Source organism: Triticum urartu, unplaced genomic scaffold (genome assembly GCF_003073215.2).
Source record: "Triticum urartu cultivar G1812 unplaced genomic scaffold, Tu2.1 TuUngrouped_contig_665, whole genome shotgun sequence".
In the NCBI taxonomy this organism is placed as follows: Eukaryota; Viridiplantae; Streptophyta; class Magnoliopsida; order Poales; family Poaceae; genus Triticum; species Triticum urartu.
Window position 1 is genome coordinate 52,478 of NW_024117428.1, and position 24,123 is coordinate 76,600.

The window sequence follows — 24,123 nt, forward strand, 5'->3', positions numbered from 1 at the left end:
TGCGGTGCCCACCTCCACCATAATCCACATTGATAATACTATAGCGGTGCTTAGGCGAAGCCCTCCGTCGGTAGAACATCAACATCGTCACCACGCCGTCGTGCTGACGAAACTTTCCCTCAACACTCGGTTGGATTGGAGTTTGAGGGACGTCATCGAGCTGAACATGTGCTGAACTCGGAGGTGTTGTGCGTTCGGTACTTGATCGGTTGGATCGTGAAGACGTACGACTACATCAACCGCGTTGTGCTAACGCTTCCGCTTTCGGTCTACGAGGGTACGTGGACAACACTCTCCCCTCTCATTGCTATGCATCACCATGATCTTACGTGTGCGTAGGATTTTTTTTGCAGTTACTACGTTCCCCAGCATAAACCCCATCTTTTTATCCTCGATGGCAACAATACAATACGTGCCTTACTGCCCCTATTGTCACTGGGAAAGGACACCGCAAGATTGAACCCAAAGCTAAGCACTTCTCCCATTGCAAGAAAGATCAATCTAGTAGGCCAAACCAAACTGATAATTCGAAGGGACTTGCAAAGATAGTTAAATCATACACATAAGAATTCAGAGAAGAACCAAATATTGTTCATAGATAATCTTGATCATAAACCCACAATTCATCGGATCTCGACAAACACACCGCAAAAAGAATTACATCGAATAGATCTCCAAGAAGATCGAGGAGAACTTTGTATTTAAGTCCAAAGAGAGACAAGAATCCATCTAGCTAATAACTATGGACCCGAAGGTCCGTGGTAAACTACTGACACATCATCAGAGAGGCTATGGTGTTGATGTAGAAGCCCTCCGTGATCGGTTCCCCCTCCGGCGGAGCGCCGGAAAAAGCCCCAAGATGGGATCTCACGGGTACAGAAGGTTGCGGCGGTGGAAATAGGGTTTCATGGTGCTCCCGGATGTTTTCAGGGTATATGAGTATATATAGGCGAAAGAAGTAGGTCGGTGGAGCCACGAGGGGCCCATGAGGGTGGGGGGCGCGCCTACCCCCTGGGCACGCCTCCCTACCTCGTGGCTTCCTCGTTGCTTCCTTGACGTCCACTCCAAGTCTCATGGATTGCGTTTGTCCCAAAAATAACTCTCCCGAAGGTTTCATTCCGCTTGGATTCCATTTGATATTCCTTTTCTGTGGAACACTGAAATAGGCACAAAAAAACAATTTGCAATGGGCCTTCGGTTAATAGGTTAGTCCCAAAAATAATATAGAAGTGCATAGTAAAGCCCATTAAACATCCGAAACAGATAATATAATAGATACGTTGGAGACTTATCATCCCTCAATCGCTGTATGAGGAGAGACTGACTGGAAACAACACGCTAGGAGGGGACTCAATAATATGTAGGGACGGGCATTCTTGGTCTCAAGCACACTACACAGTTCTATAGAACTCTACCTTGGTGACCGCGTATGTCGATGAACACAAGAACATTCTGCGCTCCAAACAACCGGTGCAGTGTGACGACTGGATTACATGTGAACACACAATTCTTTTGCCAGTTGGTTGGAAACACGTCTCAGAGGTGACAACACTGGTTCTGATGAGCTGTACTATTTGGCCAGGGGACCATCTTCGACTGTACTGACTTACAAAGGTTACGAGATAAATGGGAATACACGATCGCCCAAGATCAAAAGAGCACCAACCAAAATAGCGGTGTCCACTTTGATGCAGCAACCAAGAGCGGGAATGACACAAATTATGGTTAGATAGTGGACATATGGGAACTTGACTACGGACATGATTTTAAGGTCCCTTTGTTTCAGTGCACGTAATTAAAAACTAGGGGCTGTTTAGATAAAGACATAATAAAGTAATTATAGCGAGTGTGGAAAAGTGGTGGTAGGTGTTGCAAAATTGTCCCTAAGAAATTGACTACTTTACTAGACCAATAGCAAGTTTTATGTGGGAGAGGCCAATGCTAGCGTGTCATCCCTGACTTGGAATTCGCCCTATAGTGAGTCGTATTACAATTCACTGGCCGTCGTTTTACAACGTCGTGACTGGGAAAACCCTGGCGTTACCCAACTTAATCGCCTTGCAGCACATCCCGTATGCATCAATTTCTATGCTAGGTTGAAGCTTCTGTCACTCTTGCCCTCCAATACATAGTCCTATCAACATACAACTAACCCTATGGTGTGATCCACGCTGACTTGGAATTCTATGCACTTATGATTGGAACTATTAGCAAGCATCTGCAACTACTAACGTTCATTAAGGTAAAACCCAACCATGGCATTAAGATATATTGGTCCCCTTGAATCCCGTATGCATCAATTTCTATGCTAGGTTGAAGCTTCTGTCACTCTTGTCCTCCAATACATAGTCCTATCAACATACAACTAGCCCTATGGTGTGATCCACGCGCGCTCTCATATGATGGGCACCAAAGGACAACAACATAGCCACAAGCAAATTAAACCAATCATACCAATTCATCAATTACCGATAGGACAACGAAAATCTACTCAGACATCATAGGATGGCAACACATCATTGGATAATAATATGAAGCATAAAGCACCATGTTCAAGTAGAGGGTACAACGGGTTGCAGGAGAGTGAACCGCTGTAGATAGATGGGGGAAGGTGATGAAGATGTCGGTGAAGATGACATAGGTGTTGGTGTAGATTGCGGTGATGACGATGGCCCCGGCGGTGTTCCGGCGCCACCGGAAGAGAGGGGGAGAGAGCCCCCCTTCTTATTCTTCCTTGACCTTCTCCCTAGATGGGAGAAGGGTTTCCCCTCTGGTCCATGGCCTCCACGGCGGCGGATGGGCGAGAGCCCCTCCGAGATTGGATCTGTCTCTCTGTCTCTCTCTGTTTCTGCGTTCCAGATTATGGCCTTTCACCGTTTCTTATATTCCTAGAGATCCGTAACTCCGATTGGGCTGAAATTTTAACACGATTTGTATCCGGATATTGGCTTTCTTGTGGCGAAAGAAGGGCACCAACCTCCTTACGGAGTCTCCACGAGGGCCCAGGGCAAGCCCTACCCCCTGGGGCGCACCCTCACCCTCGTGGGGCCCTCGTGCATTGTATCGCGTTGATTCTTTTTCCCAAAAATTACATGTGTTCCAAAAAAATCTCCAGAAGTTTTTATCGCGTTTGGACTTCGTTTGATATGGATTTTCTGCGAAACAAAAAACATGCAACAAACGAACTGGCACTGGGCACTGGATCAATATGTTAGTCCCAAAATAGTATAAAAAGTTGCCAAAAGTATGTAAAAGTTGTAGAATATTGGCATGGAACAATAAAAAATTATAGATACGACAGAGGCGTATCAAGGTGGGGTACTGGTAGACCCAAAGTACGGAATGAAAACTGTGGATCTGAACAATCTTGCGTACACAGACGAAACATTTGTCCGAGCCAATGATGTGGCGCAGGTTTTCTATGTGAAGGACATGTCTACTAAACCGAGAAAAAGAAAAGATAAGGAAGCGAATACATCATACGATGAACCAAAGCCACATAGTTCTTTCAGGAAAAAGAGACATCGTGGGATTGGAGGGCAAGAAAGACATGTCCGAAGATTATGAGAAGTTTTATGAAATTCCTCCCTTCAAAGTCAAGGCTGACCCAAGCACCCTGTTAAACGATGAATATTATCCATGGTTACGACGCAATAAGCGAAGGACACAAGAGAAGAAAAAGTGAAGACATTATCTCCACAACTATTATGATGATGCCTTTGATCTAGAATATCACTTCAGTTACATGTGAAGAAATGAAATGCCTTTTGGAACAGATGAGTTTTCATCCGAAACCCTGATACTTCGAAAGAGATTGTCCATTTTATACACGAAGTGATCCAGTATTTGCCGTAACCCTCTCAATTTTTTAGCACATGCTATGTGGGTGAAATGATGATACCATGCCAACTTTCCACCTTTTCAGAGTTCATTTCTAGTGCTTTTAAATTTCAGGGTCATATAGCTAAAAAAAATCAGTAAATGCATGAAAAATAGCAAATGAAGTTAGAAAGGGTTGAATATTGATGATGTGGCTTTGAATGGTGCATTCTGAACACACGAAAAGTTTGGAGTTCAAATAAGTTCAAAAAAAAGGAAATCCCATTGTAATAGATGAGTTTTCGTCTGAAACCTGATACTTCGAAAGAGATTGTCCATTTTGTACACGAAGTGCATCCAGTTTTTGCCGTAACCCTCTCAACTTTTTAGCACACACTATGTGGGTTAAATGATGATACCATGCCAACTTTCAACCTTTTCAGAGTTCATTTGTAGTGCTTTTCAATTTCAGGGTCATATAGCTCAATAAAATCAGTAAATGCATGAACATAACAAATGAAGTCAGAAAGGGTTGAAAATTAATGATGTGGCTTTGAATGGTGTATTTTGAACACACAAAAAGTCTGGAGTTCAAGTACGTTCAAAAAATGAAATCCCTTTGTAACAGATGAGTTTTTGTCTGAAACCCTGATACTTCAAAAAAGATTGTCCATTGTGTACGCTAAGTGCATCCAGTTTTTGCCGTAACCCTCTCAACTTTTTAGCACATGCTATGTGGGTGAAATGATGATACCATGCCAACTTTCAACCTTTTCACAGTTCATTTGAAGTGCTTTTCAATTTCAGAGTCATTTAGCTCAACAAATGAACTAATAGAAAAAAGAATGAACTAGAAAAATTTTATGAAACTCTAATAGCAAAAAGAATGAACACAAAATAATCAATTAAAATATTCTGTTATGATCAACTAAAACAAAACTATAATACTCTTCAATAGCAAAAAGAATCAACTAAAAGCTTTTATAAACCTGTAATAACAAAAGAAATCAACTAAAAAGAATTTATAAACCTCTAGTATTTTTGAAACTAAGTTTTTTATAAAATTTATGCAACTTAAATCATCAAAGTATTTTTTGTTCAAAACATTAATAGCAAAAAGAATTTTCATAAATAATTTTTTTGTTAGAAACTTTAATAGCAAACTAGAATAACAAAATCTATTTTTGATTAAAAGAGACATTTAAAATAACCTAAAAATTACCTAACGCAAAATGAATCACTCAAAAACTCTAAAAATTTAAGTAAGGCATAAAACAAAAAAAATTACAGAAAAAAATAAAAAAATGACGCCTACAAGGCCACCACGGCCTGCATACGACTCGAAACCCAACTAGCATGTTGGGCCAGGATCGAGGCCCGCAGCAGGCCCAGCAGGCCCATGGGCATAGCAGTGTTAGATTTGGCCTGTAGGCTTGCAGTTCAGAGGAGTTCGAGAGGGATGAGGCAGCGGAGCTGATAAACCGGTGTGGGGCTCTCTCAAGTAGCGAGGTGGGACTAAACGCCCACCACGCCGCAGTGCAAGGCAATTGGTCCTGGTTTGTGGCACGAATCGGGACCAATGCCCCCCTTTGGTCCCGGTTCGTGGCACCAACCGGGACCAATGCCCCCCTTTGGTCCCAGTTCGTGCCACCAACTCGGACCAAAGGGTTGTGCTTCCCGCCCTTTCTCTTGGCCAAAAGAGACCTTTGGTCCTAGTTGCTGGCACGAACCGGGACCAAAGGGGGCTATTGGTATACCCCCTCGCCGATAACTTCGACATGAGAGGGGATCGATATACCCCCTCCCCGGTAACGTTTTTTTCTTAGTTACTAAGGTAAAATGTTTCTATCATGCATAGAACGATTTTAGACCACAGGAGCACCCCCGCTCTCGCTCGACCAACTCTCGAGGACACACCCAAACCCTAGAAAAAAAATGTTGTCGGTCTCCTGCCCCGTCTCGCCCCTACCCAACAAACTCTCTCAAGATATATAAGAGATTTATAAGGAATGCCCCCATTATGGACATGCATAATTAAGTTGATCCATATTTTTTCTGATCTCATCTACCATTCTATATGTGCATGTTCTCTTGTGTCAAAGTATTGAAGAAATCCATGGTTTCATAATTAGCCAGAAGTAACATGCGCATGATGGTCTGAAGCTCTCCAAAATTATTTTGGAACAGAGTCCTGATAGGATAATTCGCTTTTTGGTACGAAGTTCAGCAAAGGCCTTCCAAATAGCAATATTCGAAAGGCTCTTGCTGAACTTTGTACCAAAAAGCAAATTATCCTATCAGGACTCCGTTCCAAAATAACTTTGGAGAGCTTCATACCATCACGCGGCTATTACTTCCGGCTAATGATGAAGCCATGGTTTTTTTGAATCCTTTGATACTAGCCAACGTGACATATAGAAGGGTAGATGAGATCAGGAAAAATAGGGACCATTTTCTGCATATCCAGAATGGCGCCATTTTGTTAAATCCCTTGTCGGTCCAGACATCGGCCATTCATGAGAGAGGCGGTCCGGCCCAAACCCTAGAAGCGTTGCCGCGAGGCCACCCCAAACCCCAGAAGCATCGAGGCCACCCCAAACCCTAGAAGTGTTGCCGCAAGGCCACCCCAAACCCTAGAAGCGTCGAGGCCACCCAAACCCTAGAAGCGTTGCCGAGGCCACTCCAAACCCTAGAAGCGTTGTCGAGGCCACCCCAAACCGTAGAAGCGTCGAGGCCACTACTTAATATTCCTTGTTGTGATTAGCTAGCTAGGTCTATGTTTGCCACTAATATATCCATCTATCATGTTTATATATTAATTGCCATGTTGTAATATTTGCAGAAACTATGGAGCACAGAGACTTGGAAACAGAATAGTTGTTGGGGGACATAATCCTCGGCAGAGGTGATATCTTGTCGTATCTCAACGACACCGATGGTCTGGAAGGAGAGGGTGAAGTAGGCTCCGGTGATCGAATAATGGAGGAGGAACGACATGATCATGATGGCTCCGGTGACCGAATGTCGGTGGAAGAAGGAGACCGTGATGACGACTCCGGTGACCGAACAGAGGAGGGAGTTGTAGTCCGGCGAGGTATATATATTAATTAAGCCTGTGCTGACTAGCTAATTGATGCATTAATTGTTTTGGTATGTACACATATTAACTCTTCTTCTTTTCTAGCCCTCCGAACGAGCCAAATTTCAGTAACGAGACAAGGCCCGAAGAAAAGGTTGCGCCAGGATGAAAGGTTCACGATCACATCAATCGCAGATGATGGCCAACCGATTGAACCCATGCGGACCAAGGAAGCATTTTCTGCTCTGTGCGGGGCTATTGTTAGGGACATGATCCCGATCAGCTTCCAGCAATGGAATAAGCCTAAGAACGAATACCCTCACTATATTATGCAGATTGAAGATCGTCGAATGGAGAAAAGCACAAATCTATGACATTGGGTTCATTAACCCAAATGTCATACATGAATATACGGTTAAGCACAACGTCTCAGAAACCGAGGACAACTTGCCAAAATCGTTGATAAAAAATCAAAGCAAAGATAAAATACTCTTTCCTTACAACTTCAAGTGAGTGTTACTGTCTTGTGCACATTCGGTACTCGAGGTTATAGTAATTTAACTGATGAGTTATGCATGCATGCACAGTTTCCACTTTATTCTCCTAGAGATTAAGCTTGAGTGGGGAGAAGTAACCGTCTTAGACTCCAGACAAAAACATCCCGAGGAGTATGCGAACATGACTTGAATGCTTGAGAAGTAAGTTCAATCGATCCTTATCCCACCATATCAGCAACTTTGTTCATTTCCTGATATCAAGTATTATTTTCTTTGTCTGGCAGGGTTTGGAAAGAGTTCACCACAATTTCTCCGGGATTGCCGACCAAGCTGCGATTTGAACACCCGAAAGTAAGTACTACTACCTAGTTCCACGCATCTCACATTGATTCTAGCTAGTTTCCTCAATACCATTTAGCATGCTTGCTTATCAGTTTGATTGATCTATATTTCTCGTAAAGTGATTGTGGCAGGAAGCCAGGAATGATTTCTGTGGTTACTATGTTTGCGACTTCATCTACAACGCGGCGGCCTCTAATAAGCCGAGCTACTTTGAAAAAAAAATGAAGTGCGTAAGAAAAAATATTCACAATTTTATTTTATTACCATCATTTGTGTTGAGTTTTATTCATACACATGTATTGACCCTCTTCTTCAATTTAGATCTCGCTGATGCGGGATGAACTCCTACCACATGATCGCATAAAAGCAACTCAAGAGGAAATCGCGGGATTCTTTCTTGACCACGTCATCAATAAAGGCGGAGAATACCATCTGCCACATGGCTTCACATGTTAGGGATTGCAAGAGATCTTATATTGTACGTATGTAGCTAGTAGCGTCGGATAGATATACGAAAACTTGTTGATCGATCAATCTCTCGGAGAAGGAGGAGGTCGATCACTTCTCTCCGTATATGTTCATGATGATCTTGTTACTTAATGGTTTCCTTCATTTGCTTACTAGCTAGCGTGCCGCGAGTTCTCTCTATACGTATAGTACGTAGAGCGTCGACCAAGCACGGAGATAAGAGAGGCCACTTCTCTCTATTAGCTAGCTAACACAATATAGGAAACCCCTAAATTAACCCTCCAAAACCCCCAAACCCCCCCCCCTTTTAAAAAACAAAACCCCCAGCCCCTGAGCTGCTGACGCGTGGATGCTTTTTGGTCCCGGTTGGTGTTACCAACCGGGACCAAAGGCCCTCCTGCCTGGTCTCGCCGCAGCAGTCACATGGAGCCCCACCTGTCCCGGTTCGTAAGCAAACCGGGACTAAAGGTCATGGGCTTTAGTCCCGACCCTTTAGTCCCGGTTCCAGAACCGGGACAAATGGACCTCTGGAACCGGGACAAATGGGCCTTTTTCTACTAATGATGGATTTCTCCGGGTCATCTATGGGTGTTTTGGTTCGATCTTTGGTAGGATAGATCAACTTCTTGCAAATCGAGAAGCTTTCAAAATACTTCCTCAAGTCCGAAATGATCCCTGATTGTATTACATGTTTGCTTCTTGGAAATGGACAAGGTATCGTAGGATATTCACTATTAACTCAAATTTCACTTGGGTTTTCAGAGGGCTTGATCAGATCTTTTAAGATCGGTAATATTATCCTACTCAAAACCAAGTGTCATCATATAGTTCCTTATATATTAGCTTATTGAATATATTAGTGCCTCCATTTCACCTTCTTTGTCGTTTTATACATTTTGAGTTAGTGTTTCCTATCTATAAACACAGGTGATTGTTTGTTCATTACTCGCTCCCGCTGTTGAACTAGTGCTTGCATAGACTAACCTTGTAGTGCATAGAGCCTATTTACTGTTATTTTAATGCATGTGTTGCCTATAATCAGTATGTATATTGTATATATACATAGATCTCTCATGCCCCTATTGTACAAGCGGCGCCACATCCTAGGGAAGCGGAAAGACCACCTAGCATTAAACACTAAGTTGTGTTATGATTAAATAAGTAAAATTGTTTATAATAATGTAATCATAGCTCATAATTCTTCTCCTTTTTTGGCAGCTTCAAAGATTCACTAGTTGTGATCCTGTATACAAAAGTAATATTACTTCTGAAAAGATTGGTTTAGGGGTTGTTTTCGTAATTCCATGTTGAACTAGGTCTAGGTCAACTTAAAGGGTTGGTTACAAGTAATTCCATGATCTTATTTAATTCCATTGGTCTTATTCTTCAGGTCAATTGCGAATTATTAGTTTACTGTGGTGCATATGTTTGTTAGTGCCTTTTAGAAAGGTTGCTACATTATTAACCTGTGGGATATGCTTATGAAGTGTTTGTGCCGTTTCATAGGATGCATTTCTTTAGTGCATAGGAGGACCTAATAAAACTTTGGAAGTTGTAACCCCAAAAGTTGCTAATTTGCAACTTCATTAGGAAGGAATTTCTTCTACCATGGAAACTATTGTTTATTTGGAAAGCAAGTAACTTCCTTGATGATGTTTCTTTTTGTTTATATGCTGTGCATAATATACCTTGTTAATAGTAATAATTTAGTTCATTGGTTAAGAATCATTGTTGTAGCATTCTGTCCGAGTAGAAAAAAATGTTTATCTTTAAAGTACGTGATTTCCCAATATACCTGCGGAGAACATGACCGCACGTTCTTAGTTGTGCTATTACTAGTTTGGCACATGCTGTATATTATTTTCGTATTATGTTCACCCCTATATGCGACTTATCAAGATGATTTCCTACACCGAGTACAAAAAACTTGAAGGGAAATGAACTTTTGAGCACATGTGTTTTAACATGTTATGTATTTATGTGTCGTTATCTCCAAGCCATTTCTATTTTCAAAGTGTAGAGTTCCAAAACAAGTACTTCCAGAAGAGCAAAGGCGGAGAAGCAAATACCTCATTTCAAGATCACCTCCCTCTCCCAAAAATTTCAGATCATACTACATATAACGTGAGGAACAAAACAAGTAAAGAGATGCTTGACATGAAATATTTGATATCCTTGCAGGGTGTTATAGGTGTGTGTATCGTCTATACATGTTCTACTGGATACTCTTAAAAAGAAATGAAACAATAACCTGAAATTGTTGATAAAAAAATCATCACTGAAATTTTGTAACAATCCTCCACTCATACATATCGAGGCCAACTCAATTGTTAATTTTCAGATATGTTATACATGAAACCCTCATCTTAGGACTGCGAGATCTATGAACTGCTGCTCATTAATCTTCAGCTACAGAATCTCTGAATTTATTCATCGGCTATGTAATCTATCAACATTTTTGCATCTGAGATGTATGAGTCAAGCACCTTCAGTTATCGAATCTTAGAATCTAAAGACGAAGTAATGCATAACCTCACGCAGGCGAATTGGGCACTTTGACTCTTGATAGAACCACGGTTTGATGCACAGGATGTGGAAGGCGTGGGTGTGGAAGCGCAACAGCATGACGATCTCCTCGTCACCAGGCTCCAACTCCAGCCAACCAAGCATACCAAGCAGGGTACCGCCTCTTTGCAGGCGCGGATTAAGTCCTCTGGATGGCTGAAAACTTGACATATCAGTAACAATGGCAGGTGGATGTCAATGTCGAAGCAGCGCAAGACGACGCCCTCATGGCTATCGATCTTGCGGCCGATGACATCGGTGAAGTCCCTTTGCGGGTGAAGATGGTACCCTAGTTACCGGGTGTCCCCGCCAGCCATGGACGTCCGTCTCCAGGACCTCGGCGGTGTGCCGCCACCGTGGGAACTGTTGGCGCCGAGCTCTCTGTCTCTCGCATGAACAAAGATAAAAGAAAGAGAAGACACAGGAAACAGTAGTGTTTTTCCGGCGCACATACGCCTGCCACAATGACAGTCTTTTCCTCGAGCAACAAGTCGAGACACACACACCTGAGCAGTACCGTAGAGGGCTTTGTATACCAGGCTAGCACACACACCAGCACACTCACGCACACATGCAAGATCAACTGGCCGCCAACTAACTAGCATGCAACACCCACGTCTCCATGCATGCACCGCACTAGCTAACCTTACGAAACGGCCACACGGACTCGGCCATCTCCTTCCATGCATGCAGCTAACAACCCTTAACCGACGCAAGATCAAGACTATGGCTAACAGGAACACCATGGCCCCGGAGCCTGCCCCTCTCTCTCTCTCTCTCTCTCTCTCTCTCTCTCTATCTCTCTCTCTCTCTCTCTCTCTCTCTCTCTCTCTCTCTCTCTCTCTCTCATGAAACGAAATGAGCTCTGCACCATGGCGGATCGTCGGACGCGATTTCTTATAGCCAAAGGAAGGAGGGCGCATGACCAGCTGTAAACTGATGGGATGCTACTGCGGGTCGCCTAGTGGAAACGGAAAGTGGACCCACTGTCTGTGACCGGGTGTAAACGACTAGCTTCAAGATTTCCTTTTTGCTCACTATAATTAATGTCGGTGAAGAATGGATACAGTTTAGAGACAACCAGGTGCTTTAATTTGCTGCCCTAGGGCATCATAAACTGATGTGCAGGGCAAAATGGAAAATATAACCAAAAAGTAAAACAAATTCAAATAGTAAACTCTTGGTGAAAGTATTTCACAGAACAAAACCTTTAGTTAGCGCCCAACGCGTAGGCGCTATGCGTTGTGTTGTAGCACCGTTCTCACAGGCGCTACATATATAGCTAACCATATGTAATTATGTAGTCAATATATTTTTTGTAATATGGTCATCTGATTATTAAAAAGTGTTCAATGATTTTTTAAATATTCATGTAATTAAAAAATTTCATGCATTAGAAAATCATGTAATTAAAAAAGTGTGAGACATTCTTAAAAATTCATATAATTACAAATTTATTTGTTATGAAGAAATTAAAAGATGAAGGAATACAAGAATTGCAAAAAAAAACGTTGCAACAAATAGAACAGCCTGTTAGTGATAAAAAATGTTCACATTAAAAGTTTATTCTATGAACTATAGTGGTTTAGGCATCCCAAATATTTATTACCTCAGTATATGTCTCCTTGGCTCATGGGTAAAGAAATCCTTGGTTCACGGGTAAAGAAATATATGCCTAGAGAAGGCAAGATTTGAAACACTAGAGTTGATGCAAAATATCATGCTTCATCTCCAAACGTTTTCCGTAGCAACGTAGTAGGCTCATCAACCTTCTCCCAGGGGTACGGTGAGGAGCAAAAGATGCGAAGTTATTCTGAGCGTCACCTAGCTCCAAGTCCAGCATACATATGATGCACACCATGGTCAGTATCGCAAGAGCTCCGGGAGCGGCAGCCTTTTTGCATGCGCGAATTAGGCACTAGTAGAAAAATAGTCAAATGTGAAGCACGTTAGTGCCGGTTTGATTTTGAGCCGGCACTAATGTGTACATTAGTGCCGGTTCCAACGGCTAGCCGGCCGCTCTCATTAATACCGATTCGTGGCGAACCTTTAGCACCGGTTCGTGCCATGAACCGGTACTAAAGTGAGTGGTGGCAGGATGTTGTCAGTCTGGGGCCCCTCCAGTACCTTTAGTACTGGTTCGTATCACGAACCGGTACTAAAGGTCATCCTACATAAACCCTTCGTCCACCCGAGCTCGCTCTGATATTCCCCTTTCCCCTCTCCTCTCTGTTCTTCCCCTCTTCCTCTCGAGCTCATCACACATTTTGCCCAAGATTTGTCAAGATTTGAAGGCCCCCATCCATTCAAATGATCACAAAGGTTAGCAACTTTGTCCTTTCATCTCTCATTGCTAGATTAGCTCTTGCAATGCTTTATATAGTGATTGATTTGTGAGTTTAGTAATTTGGGAGGAATTATAGGTGCTAGTATTTGATTTATATGCAATTTGAGGTAAAAAATAACACTTAGTTTGCATATGTAGGTGTGGTTTACTTAGTGCCTTCTAAATCTCCGTCGTACCACCGTTGATCGCCCGCACCGTCCCGTCGCCGGCACCACCTTGTGGTGAGCCTCTTGTTCATGAATGTCTTATATAAAAAATTGATGTTTGTGTTATTTGGATATATAGTTACTCGTATAATTATCTTACCCGTACGTTGTTTGTTATAAATAGTGCCATGGTTTTGATATCCGTCCCCGTCGGCCCTCGTTCTTGTTATGATTCAGATGTGGTATATTCTCTTTTAAAACTAGTTGTTGCATTTCGTGTTTATGACAAATTATGCCCATCAAGTTGACATAGATATTTTTATCTAGGAGGTATGTGAACCAGAAATTCCAACCGACCCTATTGTCGAGAGGTTAAATTTAGTTGAAAGAGAAAACGAGTATTTGAAATAAAAATTGAAAAGAATTGAAGGGGAGAAGATGGAATTAGAGTTGCATGTTGCCGATGTCGTCGATGATCACAAGATCAAGATGGAGAAAATGCGCTTGAAGATTAGAAAGATTACAAAATATGCCATTGATAGTGAGGCTTGGTATCATTATGCTATTGATCAATTGTTACCTTAGTTGCGATCTTGATCGCATTTGTTGTTGCATTTAAATGCTTTAGCTAGAGAGTTATTTGTTTGTTGCATTTAAGTGTTGTATGAACTTGTATTAATTTGGTCTTTCCGGTGTTGCACATTGAAGATGAGCCGACAATGGATGTACGATGACCGATGCTCTCGCGAGTTCATTAATGGCGTGCATACTTTTCTGCTTGCGGCTGAGGCAAACAAGCGGGCGGATGGTTTTATGCCTTGTCCATGTGCTGGCTGTAAGAATGATCGAAATTACTCTACGTCAAGAACCATTCACGTCCACCTGTTTGAGTCCAGTTTCATGCCCCACTATAATGTTTGGACCAAGCACGGAGAAAGAGGGGTTATGATGGAATAGAATGAAGAAGAAGAGGACGACGACAGCTATCCTGGCCATGGGTTCCCTGAATACGATGATACAACAATGGGGGAAGAAGCTGAGCCGGCAATGCGGGAAGAAGCTGAAGAAGAGGCATCAGATGAGCCCGCTGATGATCTAGGTCGGGCCATTGCCGATGCAAAGAGAAACTGCGCAAGTGATTTGGAGAAGAAGAAGTTGCAGCGCATGTTAGAGGATCACAAGAAATTGTTGTACCCGAATTGCGAAGCTGACAAGAAAAAGTTGGGCACCACACTTGAATTGCTGCAATGGAAGGCAGAGAATGTTGGGGAACATAGTAATTTCAAAAAATTTCCTACGCACACGCAAGATCATGGTGATGCATAGCAACGAGAGGGGAGAGTGTTGTCTACGTACCCTCGTAGACCAGCAACGGAAGCGTTGACACAACGTAGAGGAAGTAGTCGTACGTCTTCCCGATCCGACCGATCCAAGTACCGAACGTACTATTGGGGAACGTAGTAATTTCAAAAAAAATTCCTACGCACACGCAAGATCATGGTTTATGCACAGCAACGAGAGGGGAGAGTGTTGTCTACGTACCCTCGTAGACCGGAAGCGGAAGCATTATAACAACGCGGTTGATGTAGTCGTACGTATTGACGGCCCGACCGATCAAGCACCGAAACTACGGCACCTCTGAGTTTTTGCACACGTTCAGCTCGATGACGATCCCCGGACTCCGATCAAGCAAAGTGTCGGGGATGAGTTCTGTCAGCACGACGGCGTGGTGATGATCTTGATGTTCTACCGTCGCAGGGCTTCGCCTAAGCACCGCTACAATATTATCGAGGATTATGGTGGAGGGGGGCACCGCACACGGCTAAGAGATCAATGATCAATTGTTGTGTCTCTAGGGTGCCCCCTGCCCCCGTATATAAAGGAGTGGAGGAGGGGCCGGCCAAGGAGGGTGGCGCGCCCAAGGGGGGGGAGTCCAACTCCCACCGGGAGTAGGACTCCCCTTTTTCCTATTAGGAGTAGGAGAGGGAAGGAAGAGGAAGGAGGGAGGAAGGAAAGGGGGGGCCGGCCCCCTCTCCCAATTCGGATTGGGCTTGGGGGGGGCCCTCCCTTGCTCCTTTCCCCTCCTTTTCCACTAAGGCCCAATAAGGCCCATATACCTCCCGGGGGGTTCCGATAACCTCCCGGTGATCCGGTATTGTCCCAATCTTACTCGGAACCTTTCCGGTGTCCAAAAAGAGTCGTCCAATATATCGACCTTTATGTCTCCACCATTTCGAGACTCCTCGTCAAGTCCATGATCACATCCGGGACTCCGAACAACCTTCGGTACATGAAAATATATAAACTCATAATGAAACTGTCATCGTAACGTTAAGCGTGCGGACCCTACGGGTTCGAGAACAATGTAGACATGACCGAGGCACGTGTCCGGTCAATAACCAATAGCGGAACCTGGATGCTCATATTGGCTCCTACATATTCTACGAAGATGTTTATCGGTCAGACCGCATAACAACATACGTTGTTCCCTTTGTCATCGGTTTGTTACTTGCCCGAGATTCGATCGTTGGTATCGCAATACCTAGTTCAATCTCATTACCGGCAAGTCTCTTTACTCGTTCCGTAATACATCATCTTGCAACTAACTTATTAGTTGCATTCCTTGCAAGGCTTAAGTGATGTGTATTACCGAGAGGGCCCAGAGATATCTCTCCGACAATCGGAGCGACAAATCCTAATCTCGAAATACGCCAACCCAACATGTACGTTTGGAGACACCTGTAGAGCACCTTTATAATCACCCAGTTATGTTGTGATGTTTGGTAGCACATAAAGTGTTCCTCCGGTAAACGGGAGTTGCATAATCTCATAGTCATAGGAACATGTATAAGTCATGAAGAAAGCAATAGCAACATACTAAACGATCGGGTGCTAAGCTAATGGAATGGGTCATGTCAATCACATCATTCTCCTAATGATGTGATCCCGTTAATCAAATGACAACTCATGTCTATGGTTAGGAAACATAACCATCTTCAATTAACGAGCTAGTCAAGTAGAGGCATACTAGTGACACTTTGTTTGTCTATGTATTCACACAAGTATTACGTTTCCGGTTAATACAATTCTAGCATGAATAATAAACATTTATCATGATATAAGGAAATAAATAATAACTTCATTATTGCCTCTAGGGCATATTTCCTTCACGTACGGCACCTCCGAGTTCTGCACACGTTCAACTCGGTGACGTCCCTCGAGCTCGGACCCAGCAAAACGTTGTGGGAGTGTTTCATCAGCACGACGGCGTGATGACGGTGATGATGTTCTACCGAAGCGGGGCTTCGCCTAACCACCGCTACGATATGACCGAGGTGGAATATGGTGGAAGGGGGCACCGCACACGGCTAAGGAACGATCACGAAGATCAACTTGTGTGTCATGGGGTGCCCCCTTGCCCCTGTATGTAAAGGAGGGAGAGGGGGAGGTGCGGCCAGCCCTAGGGGTACGCCTGGAGGAGTACTACTCCCACCGGGAGTAGGACTCCCCCCTCTTGCCTTGTTGGAAAAGGAAGGGGGAAGGGAGAAAGAGGAAAGGGGGGCGCCGCGCCCCCTTCCTTGTCCTATTCGGACTAGGGGGAGGGGGTGCGCGTCCTGCCCTGGCCGGCCCTCCTCTTCTCCCTTATGGCCCATGTGGGCCCAATAACCCCCGGGGGGGGGGGGTTCCGGTAACCCCCCGGTACTCCGGTAAAATCCCGATTTCACCCGGAACGTTTCCGATATCCAAATACAGGCTTCCAATATATCAATCTTTATGTCTCGACCATTTCGAGACTCCTCATCATGTCTGTGATCACATCCGGGACTCCGAACAACCTTCGGTACATCAAAACACAAAACCCTAATTATGATCGTCACAAACTTTAAGCGTGCGTACCCTACGGGTTCGAGAACTATGTAGACATGACCGAGACTCGTCTCCGGTTAATAACCAATAGCGGAACCTGGATGCTCATATTGGCTCCTACATATTCTATGAAGATCTTTATCGATCAGACCGCATAACAACATACGTTGTTCCCTTTGTCATCGGTATGTTACTTGCCCGAGATTCGATCGTCGGTATCTTAATACCTAGTTCAATCTCATTACCGGCAAGTCTCTTTACTCATTCCGTAATACATCATCCCGCAACTAACTTATTAGTTGCAATGCTTGCAAGGCTTGAGTGATGTGCAATACCAAGAGGGCCCAGAGATACCTCTCTGACAATCGGAGTGACAAATCCTAATCTCGCAATACGCCAACCCAACAAGTACCTTCGGAGACACCTGTAGAGCACCTTTATAATCACCCAGTTACGTTGTGACGTTTGGTAGCACACAAAGTGTTCCTCCGGTAAACAGGAGTTGCATAATCTCATAGTCATAGGAACATGTATAAGTTATGAAGAAATCAATAGCAACAAACTAAACGATCACGTGCTAAGCTAACGGAATGGGTCAAGTCAATCACATAATTCTCCTAATGATGTGATCCCGTTAAACGAATGACAACTCATGTCTATGGTTAGGAAACATAACCATCTTCGATCAACGAGCTAGTCTAGTAGAGGCATACTAGTGACACTCTGTTTGTCTATGTATTCACACATGTATTATGTTTCTGGTTAATACAATTCTAGCATGAATAATAAACATTTATCATGATATAAGGAAATAAATAATAACTTTATTATTGCCTCTAGGGCATATTTCCTTCAGAGAATGGTGTATCTGACAAGGGATTTGGGAAGTTGCTGTTAATGATAAAGAATATGCTTCCAAAGGACAACGAATTTCCTGAGAGTACGCACGAAGCAAAGAAGGCTGTGTGCCCTCTAGGGTTAGACGTGCAGAAGATACATGCATGCCCTAATGGCTACATCCTCTACCCCCGTGAGTACGAGGATTTGAACGCTTGCCCGGTATGCTGTGCATTGTGCTATAAGATCAGCCGTGATGTCCCTAGTGATGTCGAGGGCGAGCGCCCCAGGAAGAAGATTCCTGCCAAGGTGATGTGGTATGCTCCTATAATACCACGGTTGAAACGTTTGTTCCAAAACAAAGAGCATGCCAAGGCGAGGCGATGGCACAGTGAAGACCGTAAGAAAGACGGAAAGTTAAGAGTACCCGCTCACGGGTCACAATGGAGAAAAATCGAGAGAAAGTAAAGGAAGGATTTTGCAGGTGACGCAAGGAATGTATGGTTTGGTCTAAGCGCAGATGGCATTAATTCTTTTGGGGAGCAGAGCAGCAACCATAGCACCTGGCATGTGACTCTATGTTTGTATAGCCTTCTTCCTTGGTTGTGCATGAAGCGGAAGTTCATTATGAAGCCAGTGCTCATCCAAGGCCCTAAGCAACCCGGCAACGACATTGATGTGTACCTAAGGCCATTAGTTGAAGAACTCTTACAGCTGTGGAATGAAACAGGTCTACGTGCATGGGATGAGCACGGACAGGAAGAATTTTACCTAAAGGCGTTGCTGTTCGTGACCATCAGTGATTGGCCTGCTCTTAGTAACCTTTCAGGGCAGACAAACAAGGGATACCGCACATGCACACATTGTTTGGATGATACCGACAGTATATATTTGGATAATTGTAGAAAAACTCCATACCTGGGACATCGTCGATTTCTTCCGAGCAGGCATCCCGTAAGAAAGAAAGGCAAGCATTTCAAAGGTGAGGCGGATCACCGGACGAAGCCTCGCCACCGTACTGGTGCTAACGTACATGATATGGTCAAGGTTTTGATGGTAGTCTTTGAAAAGGGTCCTGGCGGACAACCTGTTCCAAATAACGCTGACGGACGCGCACCCATGTGGAAGAAGAAATCTATATTTTGGGACCTGCCCTATTGGAAAGACCTAGAGGTCCGCTCCGCAATCGACGTGATGCACGTGACAAAGAATCTTTGCGTGACCCTGCTTGGCTTCTTGGGCGTGTATGGGAAGACAAAAGATACACCTGAGGCACGGGAGGACCAGCTATGCACGGAAAAGATGGCATACATCAAGGTCATGCCAGCTACGCTCTTACCAAAGAAGAGAAGGAAATATTCTTTAAATGCCTTCTCAGTATTAAGGTACCGTCTGGCTTCTCGTCGAATATAAAGGGAACAATAAATATGGCAGAGAAAAATTTCCAGAACCTAAAGTCTCATGACTGCCACTTGATTATGACGCAACTGCTTCTGGTTGCATTGAGGGGGCTTCTACCGGAAAACGTTCGATTAGCCAATGTGAAGCTATGTGGATTCCTCAATGCAATCTCTCAGAAGGTAATCGATCCAGAAATCATACCAAGGTTAGAGAATGATTTGGTGCAATGTCTTGTCAGTTTTGAGTTGGTGTTCCCACCATCCTTCTTCAACATCATGACGCACGTCCTAGTTCACCTATGCGAAGAGATTAACGTTTTGGGTCCTATATTTCTACACAATATGTTCCCCTTTGAGAGGTTCATGGGAGTCTTAAAGAAACATGTTCATAACCATGCTAGGCCAGAAGGAAGCATCTCCAAGGGCCATGAAAATGAGGAGGTCATTGAGTTTTGTATTGACTTTATTCCTGACCTTAAGCCGATTGGTGTTCCTGAGTCGCGGCATAAGGGCAGACTGGATGGAAAAGCCACGCTAGGAGGGGATCAAATAATATGTATGGATGGACATTCTCTCACTGAAGCACACTACATAGTTCTACAGAATTCTGCCTTGGTGGCTCCGTATATGGATGAACACAAGAATTTTCTACGCTCCAAACACCCGGAGCGGTCTGATGACTGGATTACACGTGAACAAATGAGGACTTTCGCCGCCTGGTTGCAGACATGTACCATGCATGACGCCTCTATTGAAGATGACCTGTACTCACTGTCCTAGTTACCATCTTCGAATATAATGACCTTCAAGGCCTAGAAGCAAGGCACGCGGACTTGGCACTCAAATTCCAGCAGCAGCAGCAGCAGATCGACTCACTTAGCCAGGAAAGGGGGTCTCAGCAGCGGCAGCAGCTAGCGGATGATCCAACATTGGATAGCACCGTCCCATCCATGCCGAAAAGCAGCGTTGGTTCCGCCCCGGGCGACGCACTGCGGGATAGATACCCTGTGGATGACATCATAGAGAACACTAACTGTGAGCTACACTTCAAAATGAAGAAAATATCCATGAAGGTGCCGGACGCCGTTGCTTTTACTAATACCCCCGAAGCAACCTTCCATTGCAACCCGATTCCAGCGGGCTATGCTCGTGTCTTGGTTGATGAGGTAGTGGACCAATATTGAGGGCTAGAGCTTGACATTCCTGGAGGTGACGACGAGCACACACTGGGAGAGGCCATACATCGTATCATCCTATGGAGAAAGGATTGCATCATCTTTCAAAGGCCACCGACACCGCGTCAGCCGACTCCTCCTCGAAGTCCGCCACCGAGTCAGCAGACTCCCGCTCCTCCAAGTCCACGAACGCGTGAGCCGCCTCCTCCTCGAAGTCCGCCACCGTGTCAGCAGACTCCCACTCCTCCAAGTCCACGAACGCGTGAGCCGACTCTTCCTCAAAGTCCGTCACTGTGTCAGCAGACTCCCGCTCCTCCAAGTCCACCAGTGCGTGAGCAGACTCCTGCTCCAACTCAGCCACGTCAGCCGTCTCGGCCGCCTCAGCAATCACAGAAGAGAGCCGCCGCGGCTATGGTGCGTAGCGGTAAGAGTCGAGGTAGTACAGGAGGTACAGATGAAGGCAAGCGATATAAATATGGTCCAAGCCTCACTCCTCTTCCCCAGAGGGCTTATGACATGACCGAGGAGCAAAACGCAGCCATAGTCCAGGCCCAACTGGATGCCCATTTTGGACCGAACCCGCCACCGCCGCCAAAGGAGAAAGTGCCTGAGAAAGTTGTTGACCACTTTATTCATATGGCAAGAAAACTAGCTCCCAAGCTTGTTGACTCAGACTATGAGCACCAAATCAGGAAGGCACATCGAGCACGACTACAGAAAGAAGCGAGCTCGACCTCGAGCCAACAAGTAGCTGTCAAAAAATGCGGAAAACCGTTCCCCAGCGGACAATCTGGTAATAACCGAGGAGCATATAAGCTAGGATAAAATGCTTGGTATCAGTGTGGACAACTCCTCGAGATCGAGCCCATGTCTCCACTTAGAGAGGAGGAAATAAAACGGAAATATGTCCGGGGCCAACATTTGGTCAAGCCAGACGAGGTTAATAACCTCCCAACGAGAACGTATGAATTGCATCAATGGTACATGAACATTACCAATATTTCCAATCGAGAGTCCCTCATGGTGAATGTCAAGGAGGAGCATTACTTCCATGAGAAAGCTCTATCCATTGAGTATTCAGAACTATTTCAGTTATACAATCAAGACGCACTCGACAAATTTCTCGTCAGTTGCTATTGTCTGTAAGTGATTTCTTTCTGTAATTTAAGTCTCAAGCTAGCTGTAGTGATCATTTTGATCAATCATTACCTGTAATTATCCTTACTATATTATTTTCTGTGGTATTATGCAGGATAAAGATGTATGAAATGAAAAAATCTGGACGCTATGGCATCGGGTTCATTGACCCAAATACCGTTAATGAACACACATGGAAAACTCCAAGTTCTCGAGCAAGTTTAGATGAAAGCATGCTAGAGTTCTTCAAGCGCCTCAATACCAATGAAGATATACTACTTTCTTACAACTTCCTGTGAGTCACACTGTCTTGTACTACAAATTCTGTTTTTGCTTATTAGGTAGCTAGATGATAATAATTAAGTGTATAGGGTTTAGGGTATAGTTGATTAGTGTTGTGCACGTGCCCGCTTAATTAAGACATGCAAACGTGCGCATGCAGTTACCACTGGATCTTATTAGTCATTAAAGTTAATAAAGGAACAATTGAAGTACTGGACTCACTACTTAAGGATGAAAGTGATTTCGCCATCGTGAAGGGGATACTCGAAGGTAATTTCAATCATTATTAACTATATCTCGGCCTATTTAATTAGTTCGCCATTTCCTGATATCAACTATTTAATAACCTCTTTATTCATTTTCTTTGCTGGTGCGCACGGCTTGGGCAAAGTTCATCAAGGTGACTCCAGGCAACTGGAAAAAAAAGCTGTATTGGTGGCGACCCAAGGTAAGTAATTAAGTAGTACTAGCTAGCTAGCTACCATCTCTTTAATTCCTGTTTCAATACCATTAATTAATTAGGATGCTTGATTAATCATTATCTGATTAAATTCCATTCTCGTAAAGGCCCTGAAGCTGGTGCCGGGGACTGATCTGTGTGTATACTACGTTTGCGAGAACATTCGCATGATGGCGTCCGAAAGGAGCAAATCTGATAGACACCAATGGATACATTTGCCAGAACACTATTCACAATTTTTACATCATGCATTATCGATATCTAGTCACACAACTAATACACATGCATATTGATCTCCTTCTTAACAGTTCAAAGATGTGCAGGAGCAGCTCCTACCAACGGAGCGCACACTATCACTTCGAGAGGAAATAGCGGGATTTTTGCTTGACCAGGTCATAGATCCCAAAGAAGAATATTATTACCCGCTACCGCCCCCATGAACCACTTGTCATCGTGCTTCGAAGGCAACAAGGCAACATGTAGGAGAAATTATATATATATATACATGTGTATATGTGAATAATTAATGGTGGTTGTGAGACATTCGACGATATATATATAGGATCGGTTCTACAAGAAAATCTATTTATATATATGCATAACATGTACAATATGTAGTATCGTAAAATACCAGCAAACAAAAAAGAATTAAATGGAAAACACAAAATTAAAGGAAAAATAAAAAATAAAACAAAACCCCCCAAACATTTAGTACTGGTTGGTGTTACCAACCGGTACTAATGGTCTACCCGCACCCGGGCCTGGCTCGTGCCACGTGGTGACATTTTAGCGCCGGTTCGTGCCGAACCGGTACTAAAGGGGGGGAGGCTTTAGTCCCCACTCTTTAGTGCTGGTTGTAGAACCAGCATTAAAGACCCTTACGAACCGGCGCTAAAGCGCGATTCTGCACTAGTAAGGGCATATGGCTCACAGTAGACCAAACATTCCTGGAGTGACGACAGGAGGATGTCAATGTCAAGGCACTGGTCGATTTGGTGGTCGACCACAATGGTATTGTACATTGGCAGGTGAGCCAGATCCCCTAGTTGGCCAATTGCTTGGGCGAGGTCGTACTTGGTGCTCACCGGCCCATCGACGAGTATCCCGTGGATGAACCCATGACAATTATTGTAGTTTTGGAAGATCGCAGTGTCCACGACCTCGACATTGTGGTCGAAGGGTGCCTGGTCATCGTCGAACGAGGCGAGGATGATCCACATTGCTGTTGAGTGGGCCTGGATCACTATCATGCGCCTCGCATGCGACACAACCTCGTAGTCGTGGATGCACATGGCGGTCGGGAGATCGCTCCCCTTGAGGAGGGGGACGATGCGGAGGAAAACTCTCCCATAGCCGACGACATGCATCGCTGTGACGACTGCCATGGCTAAGGTGGCAACACCATGGTCCCGGCGCCCGCTCCGTCTCCCCAAGGAAACGAAATGAGCTCTATTGTCATCTCATACGCACCATGGTGGACTGTAGAGCTGAAAACAATGGGCGTAAACTGAAGGGATGTTGTTGAGGGCCTCCTACTAGGAACGGGAAATTTTGCATGGTGAGTTTGAAAACTTTTCCATTTTGCTCCCTAATTAATGTCGGTAAAGACCGCAAACAGCTCGAAGAGAACTGTGTACTTTTATTTACTGCATGAGGGATTCATATACTGACGTGCCCATATTATCACTGTGAGATGATGGAG

At 44.2% G+C, this 24,123-nt stretch overlaps 1 pseudogene; it reads right to left on the reverse strand.

Moving 5' to 3' along the window:
- Nucleotides 1–23,806, reverse strand: part of LOC125530911 — a 42,999-nt pseudogene extending 19,193 nt beyond the window's left edge.
- Nucleotides 23,807–24,123: the final 317 nt, after the last annotated feature.